General features: G+C 48.0%; 1 protein-coding gene across 4 annotated transcripts in view; it reads right to left on the reverse strand.

Annotated features, from left to right (window-relative positions):
- Window positions 1–22591, reverse strand: part of HADHB (hydroxyacyl-CoA dehydrogenase trifunctional multienzyme complex subunit beta) — a 1343347-nt gene that overhangs the window by 13608 nt on the left and 1307148 nt on the right. The window lies entirely within an intron of this gene.

Here is a 22591-nt window from a genome sequence, read left to right on the forward strand (position 1 = left end):
CCCCAAGCAATGTCTGAGGCATCAGCGGTGATGGTCTGGCTGGTAAGGTGGAGGATGAAGGGAAGGCCCTTGTTCTTGGCACAGGCCCTTGCCCACCAGAAAAACTCGGCCTTATACAGGGGATCAGAGGGAGAGAGGTCTCTAGAGGCTGAGAGTGCTGACACCAAAGGTTCTTTAGATACCACTGAAGTTTCCTCATGTGAAGCCTGGCCAGAGAAATTAGAAGGATGCAAGATGCAATGTACCCCAAGGCTTGCAGGAACTTCCTCGCTGTGAGATGACTTCTGGAAACCAGCTGGGTAAAGTAGAGCTGCAGGAAGCCCTGCTTTTATGATGATAGGAAGGCCATTTTGGACACTGTGTCCAGCAGTGCTCCCAGGAAAATGACCCTCCTGGAGGGAGTATGCTTTGATTTATTTTAGTTGATGGAGAACCCTAAGGAGGTTAGAATGGTTTTGACAAAGAGGAGGTCCTGGAGCAGCTTTTCTTTGCACTCGGCCTGAATGAGGCAGTCGTCCAGATGAGGGTAAACCTGAATATTTCTCTGTCTGCAAAATGCTATGGCTGGGGTTAAGCATTTGAATACCCTGAGAGCAGTAGATAAGTCAAAGGGTAATGAAGAGAACTGAAAGTGTTGTGAGCCTGCCCTGAAGCACAGGAATTTCCTGCAGGATTACCTTATGGGGATGTGAAGGTAGGCATCCTTTAGGTCTAGGGTCACTAACCAGGCATTTTTTGTGAGTACAGGTAGCAGCTGCTGCAAAGTTAGCATTTTGAATTTGGGGACCACCAGGGAGGTGTTCAGAATGGATAGATCTAGGATGGGGCACCAAGTGCCCTCTTTTCTGGAAACAAGGAATAATCTGGAATAAAAGCCTTTGCCCATTTGGTCTGCAGGAACTGGTTTTACTGCCACCAGGACATGAGAGTTTGGACTTGTTTCAATGCCTCTGCCCATTTGGAAGTATGTCTGGGTACCCTCTTGAAATTGGGAGTTCGTTGAAAGAGAATTTGTATCCCCCGAAAAATTATTTTTAAGACCCACTGGTCTTTGGTTACAAAAAGCCATTTTTTTTGCAGAGGGAAAGCCTTCCTCTTAGCTTTTGGTGAGTGACAGGAGGGCAAAGGGGGGAGAGGAAGTCATTGAGAGGTTTTGCCATAGAAGGATGGCTTAGAACTCCCAGCATTTGGGGCGGAGGAGGTCCACTGTTTGGTTCTCTGCTGTCCCTGGGATAAAGGCCTGGGTGGTCTGTCCCTGCAGGGCTTACCTTGCCCCTGTCTACTAGTTGCAGGAAAGGACCAGAGCTTAGAGGGAAAATTCCTGCTGAACCTGGGAGGTTGGACCTGAAAGAAATATTTTACTGTTTGCATACATTTTGTTTTGTCTTCACCTTTTTAAGCACCTCTTCTGCTTTTATTCCAAACAAGCAGTCCTTATCCAAGGGTGCAATTAATTTAGACTTGACATGATCAGGGAGAGATTGTTCCTTCAACCATGCATGTCTCCTAATAACAGACCCTGACACTGCTGCCTTGCTTGAGGCTTCTAGTGGGTCACATCCCCAGTGTAAAGAGTGTCTGGCCACTTGACAAGTAGAGTGCAGTAAAAATGCAAACTTTTGAATTGGCATAGTCAGGAAAGGAAGATATCTTTTGTTTTAATAGTTCCAAAGTGTGTTGTTGATATTTTAACATAAGGAACTGACAGCTAGTGCACTGATAGCTAAGGTTGCAGAGGTGCATACTTTTTTGCCCCATCTGTCCAGAGCTCTGGATTCCTTGCCAGAAGGAATAGGATTCTTTACAGAACTTTAGCTCCTTTTGGCCCCTGTGTAATGACCTCCAGGTCTGCAGCAGGATGTCTGTACAGGTATTTGTGAGAATCCGGTACTCTAATACCTGCCAGGTTTAGTGGGAGCAGGTGGGAGGCCGTCAGGGGCTAAGCTGGATTGATGGAAAACATCATCCACCACTTCTAAAATGGGGGGGATGGGCCAGGGGTCTGTGCTGGGGCTGGTCTAGAAACTCTCTTAGTCTTTTCTTAGACTGAGGGAAGTCCTGAAATTCCCAGTGGAAATGTTCCCTGAGGGTGTGAAGGGTTTCCCCAAAGGAAGGACTTCTGGTGGGAAGGCAGAAGGAATGAATTCCTCTGCATCTGAGTCTTCATAAGCAGTAAGAGGCCGTTGTTCCTCTTCAAAAACTGAATAATCAGATTCCTCAGAATCCTGCGCAGACAGTATTTCAGGAGAAGGGTGTCATTTCCTTTTAGAAGATGTGGTCTGACTACCTCTAAGAGGGAAGATCCTCTACCATGTTAAGCATTTGGGCTTGGGATGGCGGAGCAGGAGTAAGATGGAGACTACAAGTAGATTTCCTAGGACTGGCCTGGCTTCTAGGCCTAAGAGTATACATCGGTCTGAGAGAAATGGTAGTCGGATGAGAGGATGTCATTTTTTGTCTAGAATCAGTAGTGCAAGAGGCCTCCTTGGAACCTGGTGCTTGCATCGTGGCTCTGGACCCAACCGAGGCAGAGACGACCAAAGGCTTGGAAGACGAAGAAGATTTTTGTGGCATACCAGACTCTGAGTGGGTCCCAGTAGAGGCCTGCATAGATATCGTATTGAGCATCAGGGACTGTGAAAGCACCTCACTGAATTCCGGAGAAAGTACAGTTGTGTACACTTACCATAAATGTAGATGTTTGAGTGTATTTACTGTTGCTGTCATCACACTTGGGTTATCTGCCTGTAGATAGCCCTCAGTTGGCCCGAATACCAGAGTCTTGGGATTTCTGCATCGGATGCTGTCACCTGTTCCATGATGTCAGGTCATCAGGGGTATAAAACATGCAGCAGACGCCATTACATCAGATTTTCTTGCCCCAGATGTCAGGAGCCCCCAAAATAGGAGGCAATTACATGGTGTGGAACACCTCCAGTAAAAAGTAAATACCAATGCCATAAGATATGGCCAAAAAAAGGGGATAAGTAGAAAGTATAGATATGTCAGGAGGCTGGAGGGAGGGTAACCAGGACTGCAACAGTGAATACACTCGAACATCTACATTTATGGTAAGTGTACACAACTGTACTATGTTCTTCGTGTTTCACTGTTGCCGTCAACACACTTGGGTTGATTCCCAAAGCTGAAGAAGGGTGGAGGCAGTCGAAAAGTATTAGGGCTGGCTAGCAGGCCTTGTAAGACTGCTGTAGCAAATCCAGCTCTGGATTTAGAAAAGATAGGCAAGTGGTGATGCTTGGTGAAGGTGTGTACAGAACTCCAAGTTGCACCTTCCAGGATGTCCCTGGTAGGGACTCCCCTGAGAAATGCTGTAGAGGTTGAAGTAGCCCAAGTGGAATGGGTTCTGATCCCCTGTGGGGTAGGTTTTCCTTGGTGTTTGCAACAGAAATGGATGCAATGTGCTATCCATTTGGAGATGGTTTGCTATGAAATGGCCTTGCCCTCTGCCCCTGTAGCCAAGCTGACCAGCAGCTGGTCAGATTTTCTGAAAGGTTTAGCCGTGTCAAGGTAGAACCTAAGCTGTCTGTGCACGTCCAAGGAGTGCAGGACTCTTTCCCCTTTATTCTGAGGATTAGGAAAAAAGATGGGAAAAATGGATGGATTGGTTTAAAGCCACTCTGGATGCCACCCTGGACAAAAATGATGGGTTAGTCCTGAGGGAAACCCTGTCCGCATGGAAGATAGCCATAAGGGCCTGCAACTCAAACTCTTCTTGCTGAAGTGATGGCTAGAAGTAAGGCTGTTTTCCAAGAGAAGAATTTTAACTCTGTTGTAGCAGGAGGCTCAAAAGGGGGGGGGGGGTGCGAGCTTCTCTAGTACAAAGTTAAGGTCCCAGGCAGGAATGAGAGCTCTCTTCGGTGTGTCTTACATTGTTAGCTCCTCTCAGGAACTGTTTGACCAGAGAGTGAGAAAAGAGGGGTGGGCTCAGTATTGTAATGAGCTAAGATGGCAGAGGCATGAATCTTAATTGAAGAGAAGAATAGGCCTTTGTGGAGCAGCTCTGCTAGGTAATCTAGGGTTTGAGGCAAGGTAGGCACAGTTGTGTCCTTTACCCTGAGACTGGCACCAAGATCAGTATCTTTTCCACTTTTCTGAATAGGATTTCCTAGTACTAGGCCTGCTGGCGTCAAGGATGACATCCAGCATGTCTGCTGAGGGTTAGTGGTGATGCATTCAGGGAATGAGCCAGGCTGCTAGGTTCAGGGTTTGCAGCTGAGGATGCAAAATCTCGCCCTCCTGCTGGGACAGCAGAGAGGGGTTTGATGCAGGAGCCAGGGTGGCACTCCTATCAGACTGCATAAAAATGGGTACCAGTGCTGGCTTGGCCAGAGTGGTGCAATCAGGATTGTCCTTGGCCTGTCCTGTTTGATCTTGAGTAGCACTTTCAGGAGGAGGGACAAAGGGGGGAAAGGCATAAATTGAGAGGTTTTCCTATGTAAAGGAAAGAGCATCCACTTTCCATGTTTGGCTGTGGGGAATTCTGGTGCAAAATTTGCTCAATTGATGGTTTTGGCAGAAGCAAAGAGGTCTACCTCTGGTGTTCCCTACCTGTGGATTTGAAGTTTGAATGTGTTTGGTTCCAGTTTCCACTCGTGTGGGTCCATTCGATTTCTGCTTAAATCGTCTGCCAGTGAATTTTCTTTGCCTGGCAGGAATTGATCTTGCAGGTGCACTTGATTGCTCAAGGCTGTGTTCCACAGAGTGGGTAAGAATGAGTTCCGCCCTGCTTGTTGATGTACCACATAACTGTGGTGTTGTCTGTCTTTATTAAGAGTTGTCCTGGAAGGATAACGTATTTGAAGGCTGTCAGTGCATTCTGTACAGCTAACATTTCTTTTTGATTGATAAGCATGTGCATTTGACTTGGGCTCCAGTTGCCTTGAATGCATTTGCTTGCTCTGTGAGCCCCCCATGCATAGTCTGATACGTCTGTTGTAAGGGTTTGGGTGGCGGGAGGTTGAGTGAAAGGGAGTCCCTTGTTGTGGTAGCAGGCTTCTGCCCACCAAAAGAACTCTGTCCTTAGGCAAGGAATGATGGGAATCATTGTTTCCAGGTCTTGAGAATGTTGACACCAGAGACTTTTTATGCGCCACTTGAAGTTTCCTCATATGCAGTCTTGGGTTCATAGGTAGGTACTAGGCTATTGGCCCTAGGGCTTATATAAGCCTAGCCAAAAAATGTACCCTGGCTTTCGCCACCAAAGAAAATTATTTTCCTGTGCCCCTGTCGAGCAGAGCCACAGAAGTGATCCCTGGGGTGAATTTCCCATTTCCCATTCAATCATCAAGATTTTACTTGAAGAGTGCTAATGAGGAGCTCTGTCTGACAGATAGCTAGTCTGTTAGAGTATGGGAAGTCTCTGGGACAGGAATCTATCCCTCCAGCATGTTCTGTTTATTGTGGTGACAAGGTTTATGCCCCTAGAGCATGTAGCTCGGAGTGATTGGGATTTCTTTAAGTGGAGCATGTCCAACAGTTCTGGGTTTGACATAGCTTTGTATGTTAGGCAGAGATTGCCCCTGAGTAGGTGATGTGCGATGGAGTAAAGCTGTAGTTTTTTGAGACTGTCTGCGTAAGGCATCTGTTTGAGGCCAGTAATCCTCTTTGTGAGGTATTTCTGTGGTCTTTCCAGTTGTTGTAGATGTCTTGTGGGGTACATACCAAAAAGGCCGTTGTACTCTATAATGGGTCTAATGAGTGATGTGTAGAGGGGAACAATGACCTCTTTTTCTGGATGAGAATCCTTTTGTGATGAGATGAGCCACGTAGAATGATTTCCTGACCACTGTGGCGATGTTATTATCAAAGGAGAGACTACTGTCTACCTGTGTCCCAAGGTCTCTTATCACATTTTCGGCATTAAGTAGACTACCAGCTATGTGGTAGTCATGGGTACAGAGTTTTTACCAAAGGAGATGACAATACACTTTTTGGCATTGAGCTTCAGGCCATGGCTTTGACACCAGGTATCTGTCTCAGTGAGGCCCTTTTGTAGTTTGTCCACATCGTTAGGAGTTTCGTTTATAGCTCCTAGTTTGCAGTCATCTGCAAACTTTGTTAGCCAAAGACCTTCTGTGTTAGCCTGCACTTCAGAAAAGTAGATACCAAACAGGAGAGGACCCAGGACTGAACCTTGTGGTACTCCACTTGTCTGAAGTCGGAGTTGGAATCCGCTACTTTCACAGTGTGGGTTCTGTCCATGAGCCAGTTGGCAACCCATCTTGTGACATAGGGATTTATACCTAGTTTAGTGAGCTTATCTATAATTCCAGAGTGGGGGATGGTGTCAAAAGCCTTGGCGAGATCTAGATAAGCTGTGTGAACCATTTTACCCTTATCTATGGCTTTGGTGACTGCTTCAAAGAAGTCAATCAGGTTTAGGAGACATGATCTGCCTTTTACAAATCCAAACTGGGTAGGGTCCAGAGTTTGGAGATTACCAATGTCTTTGTTTATGAGTTCCATGATGATACGTTCCATGGCCTTGCAGACTAGGCTCGTCAGGCTAATGGGGTGGTAGTTCCTGGGGTCTGTCGTGGCTCCCCCTTTGTGGAGTGGGATTATCGTTATGGTGCACCATTCAGTGGGTACAAAGCCTGAGGTGAGGCTATGACTGAACATGGTACTTAGGTAGGGTGCCAGTTCATTCTGTAGTTCGTGTAGAACGCAGCCTGTGATATTGTCAGGTCCCATGGATGCTGTGTTCTTGGCTTTGGAGAGTGTGTTTTTTTACCTGTGCAGCCGTGATTATAGGAACTTTGCATTCTTCCGGAATAGAGATGGGCCCTCTAGGCAATATCAGTTGGTTCTGTATATTGAGTGCCATTGTGCTGTAACTCAGAGCAGATCTGAGTGTTCCCCTTGAGATTTTTGACATAGCTATAGAATGCTTTGTGGTTGTCTTTAAAGTCAGTGGCAATTTTGTTTTCGTAACTACCTTTGGAGGATTTTATGAGGGATCTCAGCTTCTTACTGAGGTTGATCAGGGAGCTCCTCCAGTCATGGGATTTTACTCTTTTTTGCAACAGTTTCTTTCTTCTGTTGTAGAGTTTGTTTATGGCAGAGGACCACCAGATTGGCTTCCTTTTTTTGGAAGATAACATCTTGGTTCTATTAGGGACAGCATGATCCATGCACTCGTGTAAGTGCTTATAAAGTGCATTTGTGTAGGATTCAGCAGTCATACCTCTATTGTCCGCCTGCATGGGTGTCATGAAGTTTGCCACTTCTGTCTTAAGAAGTGTGAAGTTGTCTTTGGAGAAGTTTTTTTACAATGGTTTCCCTAATTGGGGGTGGGGGTGGGGGTGGGATGTGGATGTCTAGGCTGATTAGCTTGTGGTCGGATCTGACCAATGAGGAATTGATCTCTGGTGTGGAACACCGGTTTCCCATGTTGGTAATGACCAGGTCTAGGATATTGCTGCACCTGGTGGGAGTGTGAATAAGTTGATCCAAGGCGATGGAATTTATGAATTCTAGAAAACGTTGAGCAAAAGAGTTGGTACACGAGTAGTTTTCCCAGTTAATGGTGGGGTAGTTGAAATCGCCCATTATTAAGGTGTTGGGTTGTACCCTAATACTTTCCAGTGTATCAAGAAATGAGGAGTGGGAATCCTGGGGCATGGTGGGGGGTCTGTAGCAAGCTACAATTTGGATTGCAGTTTTGCCCAGAGTTAGTTGCACTTGGATAATCTTGGATGCATTATGCTGTGCAACTATAGCCTGGAGGTGTGGATATCCTTAACAAATATGGAAACGCCTCCACCTTTAGTGCTTCGTTCTGGGTTAGGTGGCCGAAAGGTATGGTATGAATTGTATCCTGGTAATGCAGGGGTGCTAGCATATGGAATTAGTAGAATGAAAGAGGCCATGAACCCTAGGGCTTGCAGTATTTTTCTTGCAGATAGCTGGGTTTTGGTGGCCAGTAGATTGAAGTAGTTTGTCAAATAAAACAGTCTTTCTGGAGTGAGGAATGCCATCTGGGAATTAGAAGTTATGTACTCACCATAACGTTCCATCTGAGTAGGTGTATTCATTTGTCTGCAACCTGTGGGTTATGGATCCGATATCGGATCCGAACCGGCATGGTTTTCCAGCTATGGATCCAAGCTCTCAGCTCCTCCCCTCACCCATAATGCCCTGCTCTACCCTCATGACCTCAGATCGAGTTTGCCAAAGCAACAATACCCTAAAAAGGGTAACAAGGAATATGCAGGAAACTGAAAGGCCAGGGGGATAGGAGGGCGGGATGGTTGCAGACAAATGAATACACCTACTCAGATGGAACGTTATGGTGAGTACATAACTTCTAAATCTGAAGTAGGATATTCATTTGTCTGCAACCTGTGGACAGAGTCCCCAGCTACCTGAATCTTGGGCGCCATCATGGAAGGATATTCCGGAGCACCGCTGAGCCAAAGGATGCTCTACCCTAGATGCAAGATCCAACTTATAGTGGGAAATAAATGTATGAGATGAAGCCCACGTGGCTGCTGCACAAATATCATCTAGAGGAATCCTAGCCTTGAAGGCTGCCGAGGTAGATACTGACCGGGTTGAATGGGCATGATTCGCGCCGCGTGCGGGCCTTCCTGACGCTTGATAAGCCAATAAAATGCACTGTGAAATCCAGCGGGACAGAGAAACTTTAGAAATTGGCTTGCCCAAATTGAATTTTGCAAAGGAAATAAACAGCTGGTCGGATTGCCTATGACCAGCTGTCCTGTTGAGATAAAATCTAAGTTGCCTGTGAACATCTAGTGAGTGTAGCTTATATTCACCTTTGTTTTCATACTTAGGGAAGAAAACAGGGAGGTTAATGGATTGATTGATGTTTGCTTCAGAAGCGATTTTAGGAAGGAAGGACGGGTTGGTCCTGAGGGAGACACGGTCCGGATGAAATACCAAGTAAGGAGGTTTAGCTGATAAAGCTTGAAGTTCAGAAACTCTCTTGGCTGATGTAATGGCTACCAAAAAGGCTGTCTTGTAGGACAAGAATTTGAGATCCACCGTAGCCGCGGGCTCGAAAGGGGGAGCGGTCAAGGCCTGTAATACCAAAGAAAGGTCCCAAGGAGGAACTGCTTGTTTTATAGGGGGCCTGAGAAGGAAAGTACCTTTAAGAAATGTTTTACACAATTTGGCTGACATAAGAGGATTAGAATCTTGACCAATGTGATAGTGAGAAATTGCCGCCAGTTGAACTTTGACTGTGGAACTGCTGGCACCATCATTAAAGAGAGAGGTTAGAAAATCAAGCACTACAGGGAGAGGAACCGTGAAGGGATTTAGGCCTTGCCGCTCCGCCCACACAGAGAAACGTTTCCATTTGCTTCGGTAAACCTTTCTAGTGGATGGTTTATGAGCCGCCACCAAAATAGCCTTTACCGGTGAAGAAATACCGAGTCCTTATCAAGAGTGGAACTGGAGCAGCCAAGCGGTCAGCTTCAGGTTGTCCAGGTTCGGAGGAGGAATGCAGGATGGATGGGATATCAGATCCGGATGGCATCTAGAATCCAAGGAGGATTCACCGAGTGAGACCTTAGGAAGGGGAACCAGATCTGTCGAGGCCAGAATGGAGCAATGAGAATCATTCTGCAACCCACCCGAGAGGCTTTCTGAAGAACTTGCAGCATCAGAGGCAAGGGTGGATAGGCATACAGAAGACCGGGTGGCCAAGCATGCACTAGAGCGTCTCTTGGGGTACCTCCGGAGGAGGTATTAGAGCGAAAAACTGTCGCACTTGGTGTTTGAGGGAGAAGCAAAAGATCGCATGAAGGGTTCCCCACCGTGCGAATATGCTCCGCTACTTGACAATTGAGAGACCACTCGTAAGGGGTCAGAATGGTGCGACTGAGCTTGTCCGCTAGGATGTTGGACCGACCGAATGTGCGTTGCTATGAGAAAGCGATTGGTGGAGATTGCCCATTCCCAAACTCTCATGGCCTCTCGACAAAGAGGGTAAGACCTTGTTCCCCTTGCTTGTTGATGTACCAGACAACAGACATATTGTCCGATTGAATCGCAATTGTTCCCAAGGGAAGAAAGTCCTGAAGTGCTAGCAACGCTAAGAGCACTGCTCTCATCTCTAGAACATTGATATGCAGTAAGGTCTCTGAATCGCTCCACGTGCCTTGGACTGTCCGGCCAAAGTGCCCCCACCCGAGGCGGAGGCGTCCGTGGTCACCGTGGCGAGAGGGGAGAAGCACAAAATGGGCGACCCTGTGGAGATCCGGGAGTGGAGCCACCACAAGAGGGACCGCTTGCAAGCCTTGCTGATCGCTATGGGATGATGCATGGGAAGAGCAAGGTATGACCACTGTACTAAGAGCGTCCACTGTAGAATGCATATTGAGCCTGGCAAGAGGAAGAAGTGCTATAGCAAGCCATGGACCCTAGAGCCCTCAGGACCAACTCCGCTGGAACAGAACTTGAATGGAGAATGGCCCGCACCTGGAGCTGCAGATTTAGAACTCTGTCCGCAGTGAGGAAGGCTCGTAAACTCCTTGTGTCTAGTCTGGCCCCTATGAAATCTAAGAGCTGTGTGGGCCAGGTTGGACTTTTGTATTTATTGTGATGCCCAGAAATGGAGCAAGATGGAGAAAGGAGTCTCGCCAAGAGAAGTAGATGCCTTGTTGGGGCGGTAAGGAGCCAGTCGTCCAGGTAGGGAAAGACCTGCACCCCTGAAGCCTCAGGTGGGCCGCTACCACTGCTAGTACTTTGGTAAACACCCTGGGGCTGTGGTGAGACCAAAGGGAAGGACCCGAACTGGTAGTGACTGGCTCCCAGCCGGAAGCGGAGAAACCTCCTGGAGCGCCTGTCCATCAGGATGTGGTAGTGCACGCCCTTGAGATCTATCGAGCACATCCAGTGATTTTCTCCCAGAAGGGGAGAATAGATTGCAGAGTGACCATTCGAATTTTTCTTTGGGGACTGCCAGATTCAAGAGAGAGAGGTCTAGGATTGGTCTTAGTTCCCCGTCTTTTTGGCACTAAAAAGAATCTGGAGTAGAACCCTGATCCGATCTGGTCTGGGGAACGGGCTGGATGGCTCTTTCTTTAGCAGATGGCCAATTTCTGCCAAAGCGGCCTCCCGTTGACCGGGTGGGACGCCTGGGAGGGACTTTAACTTTGGAAGGTGAAGGAAAGGAATGCGATATCCCCTGGATATGATTTGGAGAACCCAGCGGTCCGATGTTATGGACTCCCATGCCGCTAGGTGCCCCGAACGTCCCCGACTGCCTCCAGAGTAGAGCAGTCGGGCAACCCTCAGGGTTGCTGCGCGGCCGTTCAGAGAAAGGTTCCCTGGACCCAAGTTTCTGGGAGCCCCTCTGCCTCTAGGGCGGCCCTCCCTGTCCTCCTCTGCCACGGAAGGACTGGTTGTCCGAGCAGGCTGGGACTGCTGCGACTTCGAACCACATCTTCTTCTGACCCTTTTGGTTCCTAGAATAGGGCCTCTGGGGTGCAGAGAAGCGGATTCCACGGCAGACAGCGTCTTCCGTCCTTCTCGCTCTGGGTCAACGTCTCGAACGGTCTTGCCAAACAGAGCAGAACCATCAAAGGCGTTCGCAAGACGCCTTGAAGGGCTCAGAAAATCGCAGTGACGGAGCCAGGCCTGACGCCTAGTGACCAGTCCTGTCCCGCAGCTCTAGCGGCGCCCTCCGTTGCATGGGAGAGTAGCCGCATAGAAGTATTTGTAACTGACCTAAGAGTGGCCATTTTGGTGGAGTGCAGAACTCTGTCCTCCTCCGAAATGGACTCAGGGGGGGATGCAGCGTATTCCTTAATAAGATCTCGCTGCATCCGAATAACATGTGCCAAATAGTTCAGCGCCCTTACCGAGAAGGTCGCCGAACTGAACATCCGCTTCCCCAAGCGGTCCATCATCCGAGACTCCTTGCTCGGTGGGTGGACTGAGGGACTCTCCTGAGCCAGTTCCCTCTTGTGGCCGCCGTCAACATGGCATCTACAGGAGGCCCCTTACTCCAATGGGTCCTGTCGGAGGGCGGACTAAGGATCCTATCCGGTCTTTTGGGAATTGGCTCCACGGTGTCCGGTTCCTTCCACGCCCTGGTGGTAATAAGGTCCACCAGGGGGTCGGCAGGGGACACCCAAGAGGTAGACGGGCCCGCTTCAATGCCTCCAAGAACACGGACTCGTCCGAGGAAGACTTGGGGCAGACCACCCCTAATACGGAGCATTTCCATGATGTCTCCAAGGAGACATCCTCGGGGTGACCGTGGGAGCCTTCCTTCCTCCAAGTCCGTGTCTTCAGTGAGAGACTCGGGAGTCAATGTGCCTCCTTGCACGTATGCTTGCGAGGGCCTCCTCTGGGGGCTGTCAGAGGAGTCCTCGCAGCAGCAATTTGCTCCATGGGAGCAACTTGGGGCACAGAAACGGGCTGTCCCAGGGGCCGGATGGTGGAAGCCTGGCCCAGTGCAGAGGGAGCGGACGGAGCCGGGCAAGTGCCGGGGTCCGGAGACCCTCAACAGAGCCCTCTCCACTACATCAAAGGCCAAGGGGAGCCAACCTCGACCAAAGGATCCGACAATCGGCTCCCCTCGGATCCGAAGAGTGGATCGGAGCCGCGCAAGCACTCGGATCCGGGGACAGTGCGCTCCGACACAGACGGCGCCGGCGAGCACTGATCCCCGGATCCGGCTCGGATCCAGGCTCCGAGATCGGGTCCGACGCACTCGAGGCAGGGTCGGATCCGGCCAAGTACCATCGGCCCGACCTTCCCCGCCCGAAGCTGCTCGGCTCCAGTTGCTCGAACCCGGATAGCGGGTCGGAGAAGGAGCAATAGGCTTAAAAGGGTGTTGAGCTCCGAGGGGGAGGCAAGAGCACTCCCATCTGCATCTGGGCCTGGATGAACCTTCTCATCATCCGTCCAGATCAGCATCAGAAAGGCTATGGGTAGATCTCGAAGAGGCTACCGAGGTAGGCCTGGAGTGCCTCCTCGATAGCCTCGACGGAGATCGGGTCTCCTCCTCCTCAGGACCCGGTGAGAAGCACACAGGGACCGGAGCCGAAGGAGGAGACCGAACCGACATCGGAGCCGGGGAGAAGCTCGCTTGGCTGGCGGGCCGAAACAGAGGTCTCGCCCGCCGCTAGGTGCTTCTCCTCCGTCCTTAGCAGCATCCCTCTCCTCTCCAGAAGCGGGAGTTTGAGTCCCAGGAGCAGGAGGGGTGCCACAGGGGGAACAACTGCAGGTACAGAAGTCCCGAAGGAGCGGAGGCCGGAGCCGAGTCCGCGGTAAAAGACCCGCCAAGACCAGCTTGGACCTCCGCTCCTCAGTGCCCTGGGGTTGAACCCTGCACAAATGGAACAACCAGATGTGAGGTGTTCAACCCCAAGACACTTAACACACCGAGTGTGGCCATCAGCCGGTGAGAACTTATGGCCACACTCGGAGCATTTTGAAAATATAGATTTAGGCTGGTCAGCCATAATCTATAATACCTAAAGTTACAGAAAGTAACTTAAACAACAAAAAACACACAGGCCTACACACACACTCTACGCAACAGCGAGGGGAGGGAATAAAAATTATTTACTTTAACTTAAAATAAACTCAAAATAGTCTATATTAAAGGGAAACCTAATACTTTCACACAAATTTAGTCAAAGAATGAAAAAATTCTCTATTTTTAAACAAGAAAAGAGTTCACTTAGCTGAGAGCTATGTACCCACATCCAGTTACCAGCGCGGCAAACAAGATCTGAGGTCATGAGGGTAGAGCAGGGCATTATGGGTGAGGGGAGGAGCTGAGAGCTTGGATCCATAGCTGGAAAACCATGCCGGTTCGGATCCGATATCGGATCCATAACCCACAGGTTGCAGACAAATGAATATCCTACTTCAGATGTTGTGTTCAAGCTTGCTCCCAGGAATACAAATTTTTGGCTGGGTACCAGATGTGACTTATTTTCGTTGATGGTATAACCCAGAGAAGTTAGAAGTCTCTTTACAAATGTCAGGTGCTGAAGTAGTAACTCCTGACTGTCTGCCTGAATCGGGCAATAATCCAAGTATGGATAAATTTAAATTTTTCTCTGCCTGCAGTATGCAATGGCTGGAGCCAGGCATTTTGTGAATACCCTGGGCACAGCAGATAAGCCAAACAGAAGTGCAAAGAACTGATAGTGCATAGAGCCTGCCCCGAAATGTAGACATTTCCTGCAGGATTCCCTTATGGGGATGTGCAGATAAGCTTCTTTTAAGTCTAGGGTGACCAGCCAGGAGTCCTTGGCTAGCATAGGAAGCAGCTGTTGGAGAGTAAGCATTTTGAATTTTGGAAATACCAGGAAGGTGTTGAGAATTGACAGATCCAGGATAGGGCGCCAAGAGTTTTCTTTCCTGGGCACAAGAAACAGTCTGGAGTAGAAACCCTGTCCCCTTTGCTCTGTTGGGACAGGTTGAATAGCCTTGATACTGAGAAAAGAAAGTACTTGCTTTTGGGCCTCTGCCCACTGGTTTGGGGGAGGTCTGGCAATCCGATTGGGGTTGGCAATGAGTGGAAGTAGAATCTGTATCCCTGTGATACAATGTTTAAGACCCATCTGTCCTGGGTAATGTATTCCCAGCTTTTTGCATGCAGGGAGTTTTCCTCCCAGGGATGCAAATACTTGGGCAAGGCTGGGAAGGATGAAGGACAAGTCATTGTGAACTTTTTCCATAGGATGGTGGCTTACCACTCCCTGTTTTTGAGGTGGGAGCACTCCACTGTTTAGATCTGTGCATACCCTGAGACTGTAGTCTTGGAGGTCTGCTGCCCCTGGGTTTGGACTGAGGTCTGGGAGGGACTGGAAAGGACCAGCTTTTTGAAGGCCACTGCCTACTGAATCTAGGTGGCTGTACCTGTAGAAAATCTTTAACAGTTTGCACAGATTTAGCTTTTTCCTCCACCTTTTTAAGAACTTCTTCTGCTTTAGTGCCAAACAAATGTTCTTGGTTTAATGGAACATGTAGTAATTTTGCTTTGACATGGTCTGGCAAGATTTGTTCCTTTAGCCAAGCATGTCTTCTAAGAACAGACCCAGTGACAGCAGCCCGACATGATGCTTCTAAAGCATCAAAACCACACTGCAAACTATGTTTCCCAACTTGGTTTGCAGAATGCATTAACTCTTGTAAATCAGGAATCATCATTTTTTGTTTAATAAGCTCCATAACATGTTGCTGGTACTTCAACATGGGAAAATGGCAATTTAAAGCCCTGATGGCAAGAGTAGCAGAGGTGTATACCTTCTTCCCCCATCTGTCTAAAGCCCTAGATTCCCTGTCTGAAGGGGTAGGGTTTTTTGGCTGTAGTAGCCTTAATGCCTTTAGGTCCCTGGAAAAAGTTAGCTGGATCTGCAGTAGGATTCTTAAATAGAAATTTGTGAGAGTCAGGTAGTCTGTAGTACCAGTCAGGTTTTCTAGGAGCTGGTGGCGAAGTATCAGGGGTAAGACTGGATTCCATGAAGATATCATCTACAATTTCCAGAAAGTAGAGTTTTGTACCTACCATAAATGTAGATGTTCGAGTGCTAATAGCTGCAGTAATCACAGATGGGTTTTCAGCCGTCAGGCGGTCCATCGGTCGGCCGAATTCCAAAGTCTTGGTCCGGCGTCGGTTGTCGTCGCTTACTCTTCTGACGTCAGGAAGGCCAGAGTATATAAGACACAGCCGATGCCATGTTCTTCAGTCTTTCTTGCCCCAGATGTCAGGTGCCCCCAAAAGGAAGGCAATACATAAATAAGGCTTATCCACGTATGCAAGCAATGCAATGTAATGCAAAATCAGTGTAAGCAAGCAAATAAAACATAGCAGGATAACCCAGTCAGGAGGTATGAAGAGGTTGTTAGGCCCCATGCCCTTACCAAGTGGGGAAGGAGGGAGGAAAACCTGTACTGCAGCTGTATTAGCACTCGAACATCCACATTTATGGTAGGTACAAAACTGTACTATGTTCATCGTGCATACAAGCTGCAGTAATCACAGATGGGTAGAGTCCCAAAGCTATGCATAGGGTGGTAGGTACTACGAGGAACTGGGTTGAGCCAGAATGCCCTGCAAAACAGCAGTGGCAAAGCCTGCTCTTGTTCTGGAGTATAAGGGCAGGTGGTAGTGTTTTGTGAAGGTATGTACAGAACTCCAAGTGGCTGCCTCCAAAATATCCTTAGTAGGCACACCTGTGAGGAAGGCTGTAGAGGTGGCTGTGGCCCTGGTGGAGTGAGATCTGATACCAGTAGGGACAGATTTCCCATGATAGGAGTAACAAAATCGTATGCAGTGGCCAATCCACTTGGAAATGGTCTATTTGGTAACTGGTTTCCCTTGAGCCCTTACGGCATAGGACACAAAAAGTTGTTCTGATTTCCTGAAGGACTTTGTTCTGTCCAAATAGTAACGTAGCTGCCTATGGATGTCTAAAGAGTGAAGCAGCCTTTCCCCTTTGTTTTGAGGGTTAGGATAAAAGGTAGGTAGGTGTATGGCTTGGTTTAAGGCTACCCTGGATACCACTTTTGGCATAAAAGATGGATTAGTCAAGGGAAACCCTATCCTGATGGAAGATGAGGAAGGGCTGCACCGCCATGAGGGCCTGTAATTCAGAAACCCTACGAGCTGAAGTGATGGCCAGAAAGAAAGCTGTTTTCCAGGACAAATATTGCAGATCTGTTGAGGCAGCAGGTTCAAAGGGAGGCAATGTTAATTTTTCTAGTATGTAATTAAGGTCCCAGGCTGGTATTGGTTGCTTCCTTGGAGGTCTTATATTTGTAGCCCCTCTGAGGAACTGCCGTAAGAGTGGGTGAGAGAATAAAGGAGGATCCGTGTTGAATTCTGCAGAAATGGCTGAGGCATGTATTTTAATGGAAGAAAATGAAAGTCCACTGTTCAGCAGTTCAGCTAGGTACTGTAAAACCTGAGGCAAGTTCAATTTTTCTAGGGTCCTGTCCTCTTTTCTCATTCCAACAGCAAAACCGCTTCCATTTTGCGGAGTAAGCTTTTCTAGTAGATGGTCTTCTGGCCTCCAAAATGACATCCTGCACCTCCCTGGAGAGTAGGGTCTGTTGTGGTGTTAAGGAATTTTCCATGCAGCGAGGTTGAGTGTTTTCAGCTGACTGTGAAGGGTTTTGTAGCTGTTCTGAGTCAGCAGAAGAGGTATTAGAGGCAGGGACCAGGGAGGAGTATGTGTTAGGCTCCTCAGGAGTGGATACCAGTGTTGCCTTGGCCAATCTGGAGCAATCAGTATCATCCTCGGTTTGTCTGTTCTTGCTTTCAAAAGCACCTTGGGCAGAAGAGGAAGAGGTGGGAATGCATAAACTGTCCATGTTGTCCAACTGAATGAAAGGGCGTCCACTTTCCAGGCCTTTGGATGGAAGGTCCTTGAACAAAACTTTTTCAATTGATGGTTCGTGTGGGAGGCAAAAAGATCTATGTCTGGCCTCCCCCACACACGGATTATCTCCGTAAACACCTGAGGATGTAGCTTCCATTCGTGTGGATCTGTCATATTCCTGCTCAGTGTGTCTGCCAGTGTGTTTTCCAGTCCTGGCAAGTACTGTGCTTGAAGTTCGATTTGTCTTTCCAGAGCCAAGTTCCAAAGAGTCATGGCTAGTCTGCACAAGGGGTATGAATGTGTTCCTCCTTGTTTGTTTATGTACCACATTACTGTGGTGTTGTCTGTTCTTATCAGTAATTGCCCTGGATGCAGGAAGTCCTTGAAAGCTGTAATTGCATTTATTACTGCTAGCATTTCTTTTTGATTGATGTGAAGGTGCTTTTCCTTTTGGGACCATCTGCCCTGAATGCACCTGTCCTTCATGTGCGCCCCCCAGGCGTAATCTGAGGCGTCTGTGGTTATGACTTGTTTTGCTTGAGGCTTGCAGAATGGAAGGCCTGTGTTTACCTGACATGCTTGGGCCCACCACAGAAATTCCTTTTGCAAACATGGAATTATTGGTATAATTGCGTCCAAGCTGCGACTGTGTTGAGACCATAGATTTTTTAGGTAACATTGAAGTTTCCTCATATGCAGCTTTGCACATGGGATTAGAAGAATGCAAGATGCCAGGAATCCCAGAGCCTGCAGGATTTTCCTTGCAGTAAGCCTGGTACTTTTTGCTAGTGTTTTGAAGTACTGAGATAATTGCCCTTGTCTTTCTGACGTAAGATATGCCATCTGGGTGTTTGTCCAAGCTGGCACCCAGGAAGGTTATTTTCTGAGATGGTGTTAGCCTTGATTTCTCCTTGTTGATGGTGTATCCCAGAGAAAGCAGTAACCGTGTCACATATGCCAGATGTTCCAGTAGTATGTATTTGCTGTCCGCTTGGATCAGGCAGTCGTCCAGATAAGGGTAAATTTGTATCCCTTGAAGTCTGCAATAGGCAATCACTGATGCCAGGCACTTTGTGAATACTCTGGGCGCAGTAGATAAGCCAAAGGGCAATGCAGAGAATTGACAGTGGACTGAACCTGCAAGAAATCTGAGGTATCTTCTGCAGCTTTGTCTGATTGGGACATGCAGGTATGCCTCCTTGAGGTCCAATGTTACCAGCCAAAACTCCTTGCCCAGCATGGGAAGAAGTTGCTGTAATGTGAGCATCTTGAATTTTGAATGCAGTAGAAATGTGTTTAGGATGGATAAGTCCAGAATGGGTCTCCAGTCGGTTCCTTTTCTTGGTACCAGAAAGAGTCTTGAATAAAAACCTTGACCTTGTTGGTGCGTGGGTACCTTTGTATAGCTCTCATGTTTAGGAGCTTTGAAATTTGCAGTTGTGCCTCTACCCTTTGATTTTGTGGCAGGTTTGGCATGCCTCTCATTTTGGAAGAGTGTGAAATTGAAATTTGTAGCCTCTGTTTATAATGTCCAGTATCCATTTGTCTGTTGTGACAATATGCCAATTGCTTGCAAATAATGCTAGTTTCCCTCCCAAAGGTGCTGCCAGCTGAGACTTGCTTGGCATGGAAATGAGGGAGTCATTGGGTTTGCTTCCTGTATTGTTGTGCACTGTCTTCGCCACCTCTTGGTGCTGGAGATTGCCATTGTCTGCCTCTATATGATCCTTGTGATTGCCCTCTGCCCCTTGTGAGTCTGTATCTACCTCTTTGGGGCTTGTCAGTGGCTGGAAAGGACCAGTTTTTTGAAGGCCAATTCCTGCTAAAACGTGGTGGCTGGACCTGTAAGAAAGCTTTGACAGTTTGCATAGATTTGGCTTTTTCTTCCATTTTTCGTAGTATATCCTCAGCATTAGTACCAAAAAGTACATCCTTTTGTAAAGGAGCATCAAGAAGTTTAGCTTTCACATGATCAGGCAAATTTTGTTCCCTAAGCCAGGCATGACTGATCCTGTAGCAGCCGCTCTACTGGAGGCCTCTAGGGCATCATAACCACATTGTAAGGTGTGTTTACCCACTTGCTCCGCACTATGCATCATATCCTGTAACTCTTAAATCTGGTTGTTCAGGTTGAGACATTTTGTTTTTTAATTGTGATAACAGGAACTGTTGATATTTAATCATATGAAACTGACAGTTTAAGGCCCTCATGGCTAGGGTGGCCGAGGTATATACCTTCTTACCCCACCTTTCTAGAGATCTAGATTCCCTTTCTGCAGGAAGTGGATTCTTGGCAGTGGAGGCCTTTAATCCCTTAGGGCCTTGTGAAATGGTTTCAGGGTCAGCATTATGGCCTTTGTAGAGAAATTGGTGAGAACTGGGTACTCTAATATCTACCAGGCTTTACTGGTGCAGGAGGCAGAGAATCAGGGTTAAGACAAGCCTCCGAAAAGACATCATCCAGTACCTCCAAAACAGGGGGTATAGCCAGAGGTCTGTGCTGAGGTAACCAAAGAAATTCCCTAAGTCTTTTCTTGGAATTTGAAAAGTCTTGGCCTTCCCAATGGAAGTGTTCCCTCAAGGTGTGCAAGGTTTCCCCAAAAGAAAAATCCTCAGGGGGGGATACAGAAGGAATGGACTGTTCTGCATCTGAATCCTCAAAAGGGGAGTAAGAGTGTTCCTCTGCATCAGAATGTTCTGATAAAATGGATCCCTGGTCAGAAGAGGGGGATTCTTCCTCCACTCTGGGTCTCTTGTCAGGAGGGGGCTGAGAACCTCTGATAAGAGTTATTAGATCCTCAGCCATTTTAAGCATCTGTTTCTTAGGCATGGGTCCAGGAGGTGGGCCTTGAGCAGCAGGCCTAGTGTGATGCCTGGCTGCTTTGGATTTAGTAAAGGCCTTAATAGAAAAAGAAGATGAAGGCCTAAATACACCATGGGTGGAGGTGGACCTGTCCACATTAGTAGGCTCGACATAAGCCGGGGCTTCGGTTGTAGTCTGGGAAAGGGCAGAGGACCCAGCGGTCTCGAGTACAGAAGACACCGCCAAAGGAGTGCCGTCGGTAGTCAGGGACTGCAAAGGCGTCTCGCTGAGAACCGGACCACGTGTAACCTGTTTCGGCGTGGTGTCGGTGGAGACCGCGGGCCTCGCGTGTCGGTCCTTTTCCTTGCGTTTTTTGGATAAAACGGTAGTCGGAGTGTCCGACGACATTTTATAGTCAAAAGCTTTACCAAAATAGTGTTGGGCTTAACTCCCGACGCTGATAGTGCGTTTATTGAAGGTAGCGCAGCGACAGCCCGAGACGTCGTGGTCTGGGCCCAAACAAGGTATGCAAAGGGAATGGAAATCCTTATGTGGTATTTGCTTCCCACAAGAAATACAATTATTAACTTTTTCTGACATCGGTCTGAGGCAAGAAAACTTTCCCCAACGGGGTACTTAGCTTTAATGAAGACTTCGGTTCCAAATATTTTCGTAATTCAGGAGCTGGCCGACCGGCACTTGCGAACTGCTTCTGCTTCGGGCACCACGCGGCAAAAAAGACTGGAGAACATGGCGTCGGCTGTGTCTTATATACTCTGGCCTTCCTGACGTCAGAAGAGTAAGCGACGACAACCGACGCCGGACCAAGACTTTGGAATTCGGCCAACCGAGGGACCACCTGACGGCTGAAAACCCATCGGTGATTACTGCAGCTGTATGCACGATGAACATCAGGGGGGATAGCTAAAGGCCTGTGCTGAGGCAAGTTTGACAATTCCCGGAGTCTCTTTTTGGACTGTGGGTAGTCCTGGCACTCAAGCGGAAATGCTGTCTGAGGGTATGCAGGGTTTCACTGAAAGAAAAATTCTCTGGCGGGGAGGCAGAGGGAATGGAATCCCCTGCATCACAGTCCTCGTAGGTAGATAAGGATATGTCCTGGTAATCTGAGGGGTCAGAGTCATGATAAGAAGAATCAGAAGGAAAATCAATTCTTTGTATTTTATAGGGGAAAGGCTGGCTTCCCCTAATTAAAGTAATAAGGTCTTCAGCCATTCTAAGCATTTGTTTCTGTGGCATGGGAGCTTGAGAAAGTGCTTTGGGCAACAGTTTCCTAGGCGTAGTGTGAACTCTGGGCCTGAGAAATTCAGTCGTTTTAGTCTGAAATGAAGTAGTCAGTTTAATACGAACATCAGAAGGTCTGAATACACCCTCAGAAGCAGGTGCCAGCACAGCGGCTCCAGACCCATCCAAGGTGGAGACATCCGCAGGTTCCATACTCAAAGAAGCATCTCGTGGTATACTGGACTCCGAATGGGTCTCAGTAGAGGCCTGCGAATCTGTAGAAGTGGGTATCAGGGGCTGCAAAAGCCCCTCACTGAGTACCGGCATACTGGCGACTAGCTTAACGGAAGCATCGTCGGCAGTTTTGGACCTATGCAGTCTGTCTCTGCCTTTATCCTTATGTTTTTTCAGACGATCGGTAGTCGGCTGGCTTAACGAAGTCATTTTGGAATACGGAGAACAAGAGCAAAAGAATTTAGCAATAAAGATAGCTCGACGACGAATAGTTCGAGAGTTGAATAGGGCACAAATCCGACAGTGAGGAACGTCGTGGTTGGGCCAAAACAGGTGACGCAGTAAGAATGAAAATCTCTGTGAGGGATTTGCTTTCCACAGGCAAGACAATTATTAATTTTTTCTGACATCGGTTAGAGCAAGAAAAAAGAATCCCCAATGGGGTACTTAGCTTTAGAAGACTTCAGGTCTGAAACTCGAATAACGAAAATTTCAGGTAGCGGCCAACCGGCACTTGCGAACTGCTTTTGCTTTGGGCTCCCCTTGGCAAGAAAAGCTGATGTAATGGCATTGGCTGCATGTTTTATACCCCCTGATGACCTGACGTCATGGAAGAGGCAACAGCATCAGACGCAGAAATCCCAAGAATCTGGTATTCGGGCCAACTGAGGGCTACCTGCAAGCAGATAACCCAAGTGTGATGACTGCAACAGTGAAACGTGAAGAACATCTGACGACCTGCTTACCGATAGCGTTGTCAAGGCTTAGCCTTGTGTGGTCTTGTCTCTATCCTTATCTCTATGTTTTTTAGGAATGCCTACAGGTTGCTGGCTGACGGACGCCATTTCAGAATGCGAAAACGGAAGACGAAAATACCTATCTACATTAAGAGCCCTAGACGAATGGTTCTCGTGTTAAAAAGGGCACAGAACCTGCAATGGGGGATGTTGTGGTCTAGGCCTAAACAAGC

Source organism: Protopterus annectens, chromosome 2.part0, assembly GCF_019279795.1.
Source record: "Protopterus annectens isolate FY-2018-M chromosome 2.part0, PAN1.0, whole genome shotgun sequence".
Lineage (NCBI taxonomy): Eukaryota > Metazoa > Chordata > Ceratodontiformes > Protopteridae > Protopterus > Protopterus annectens.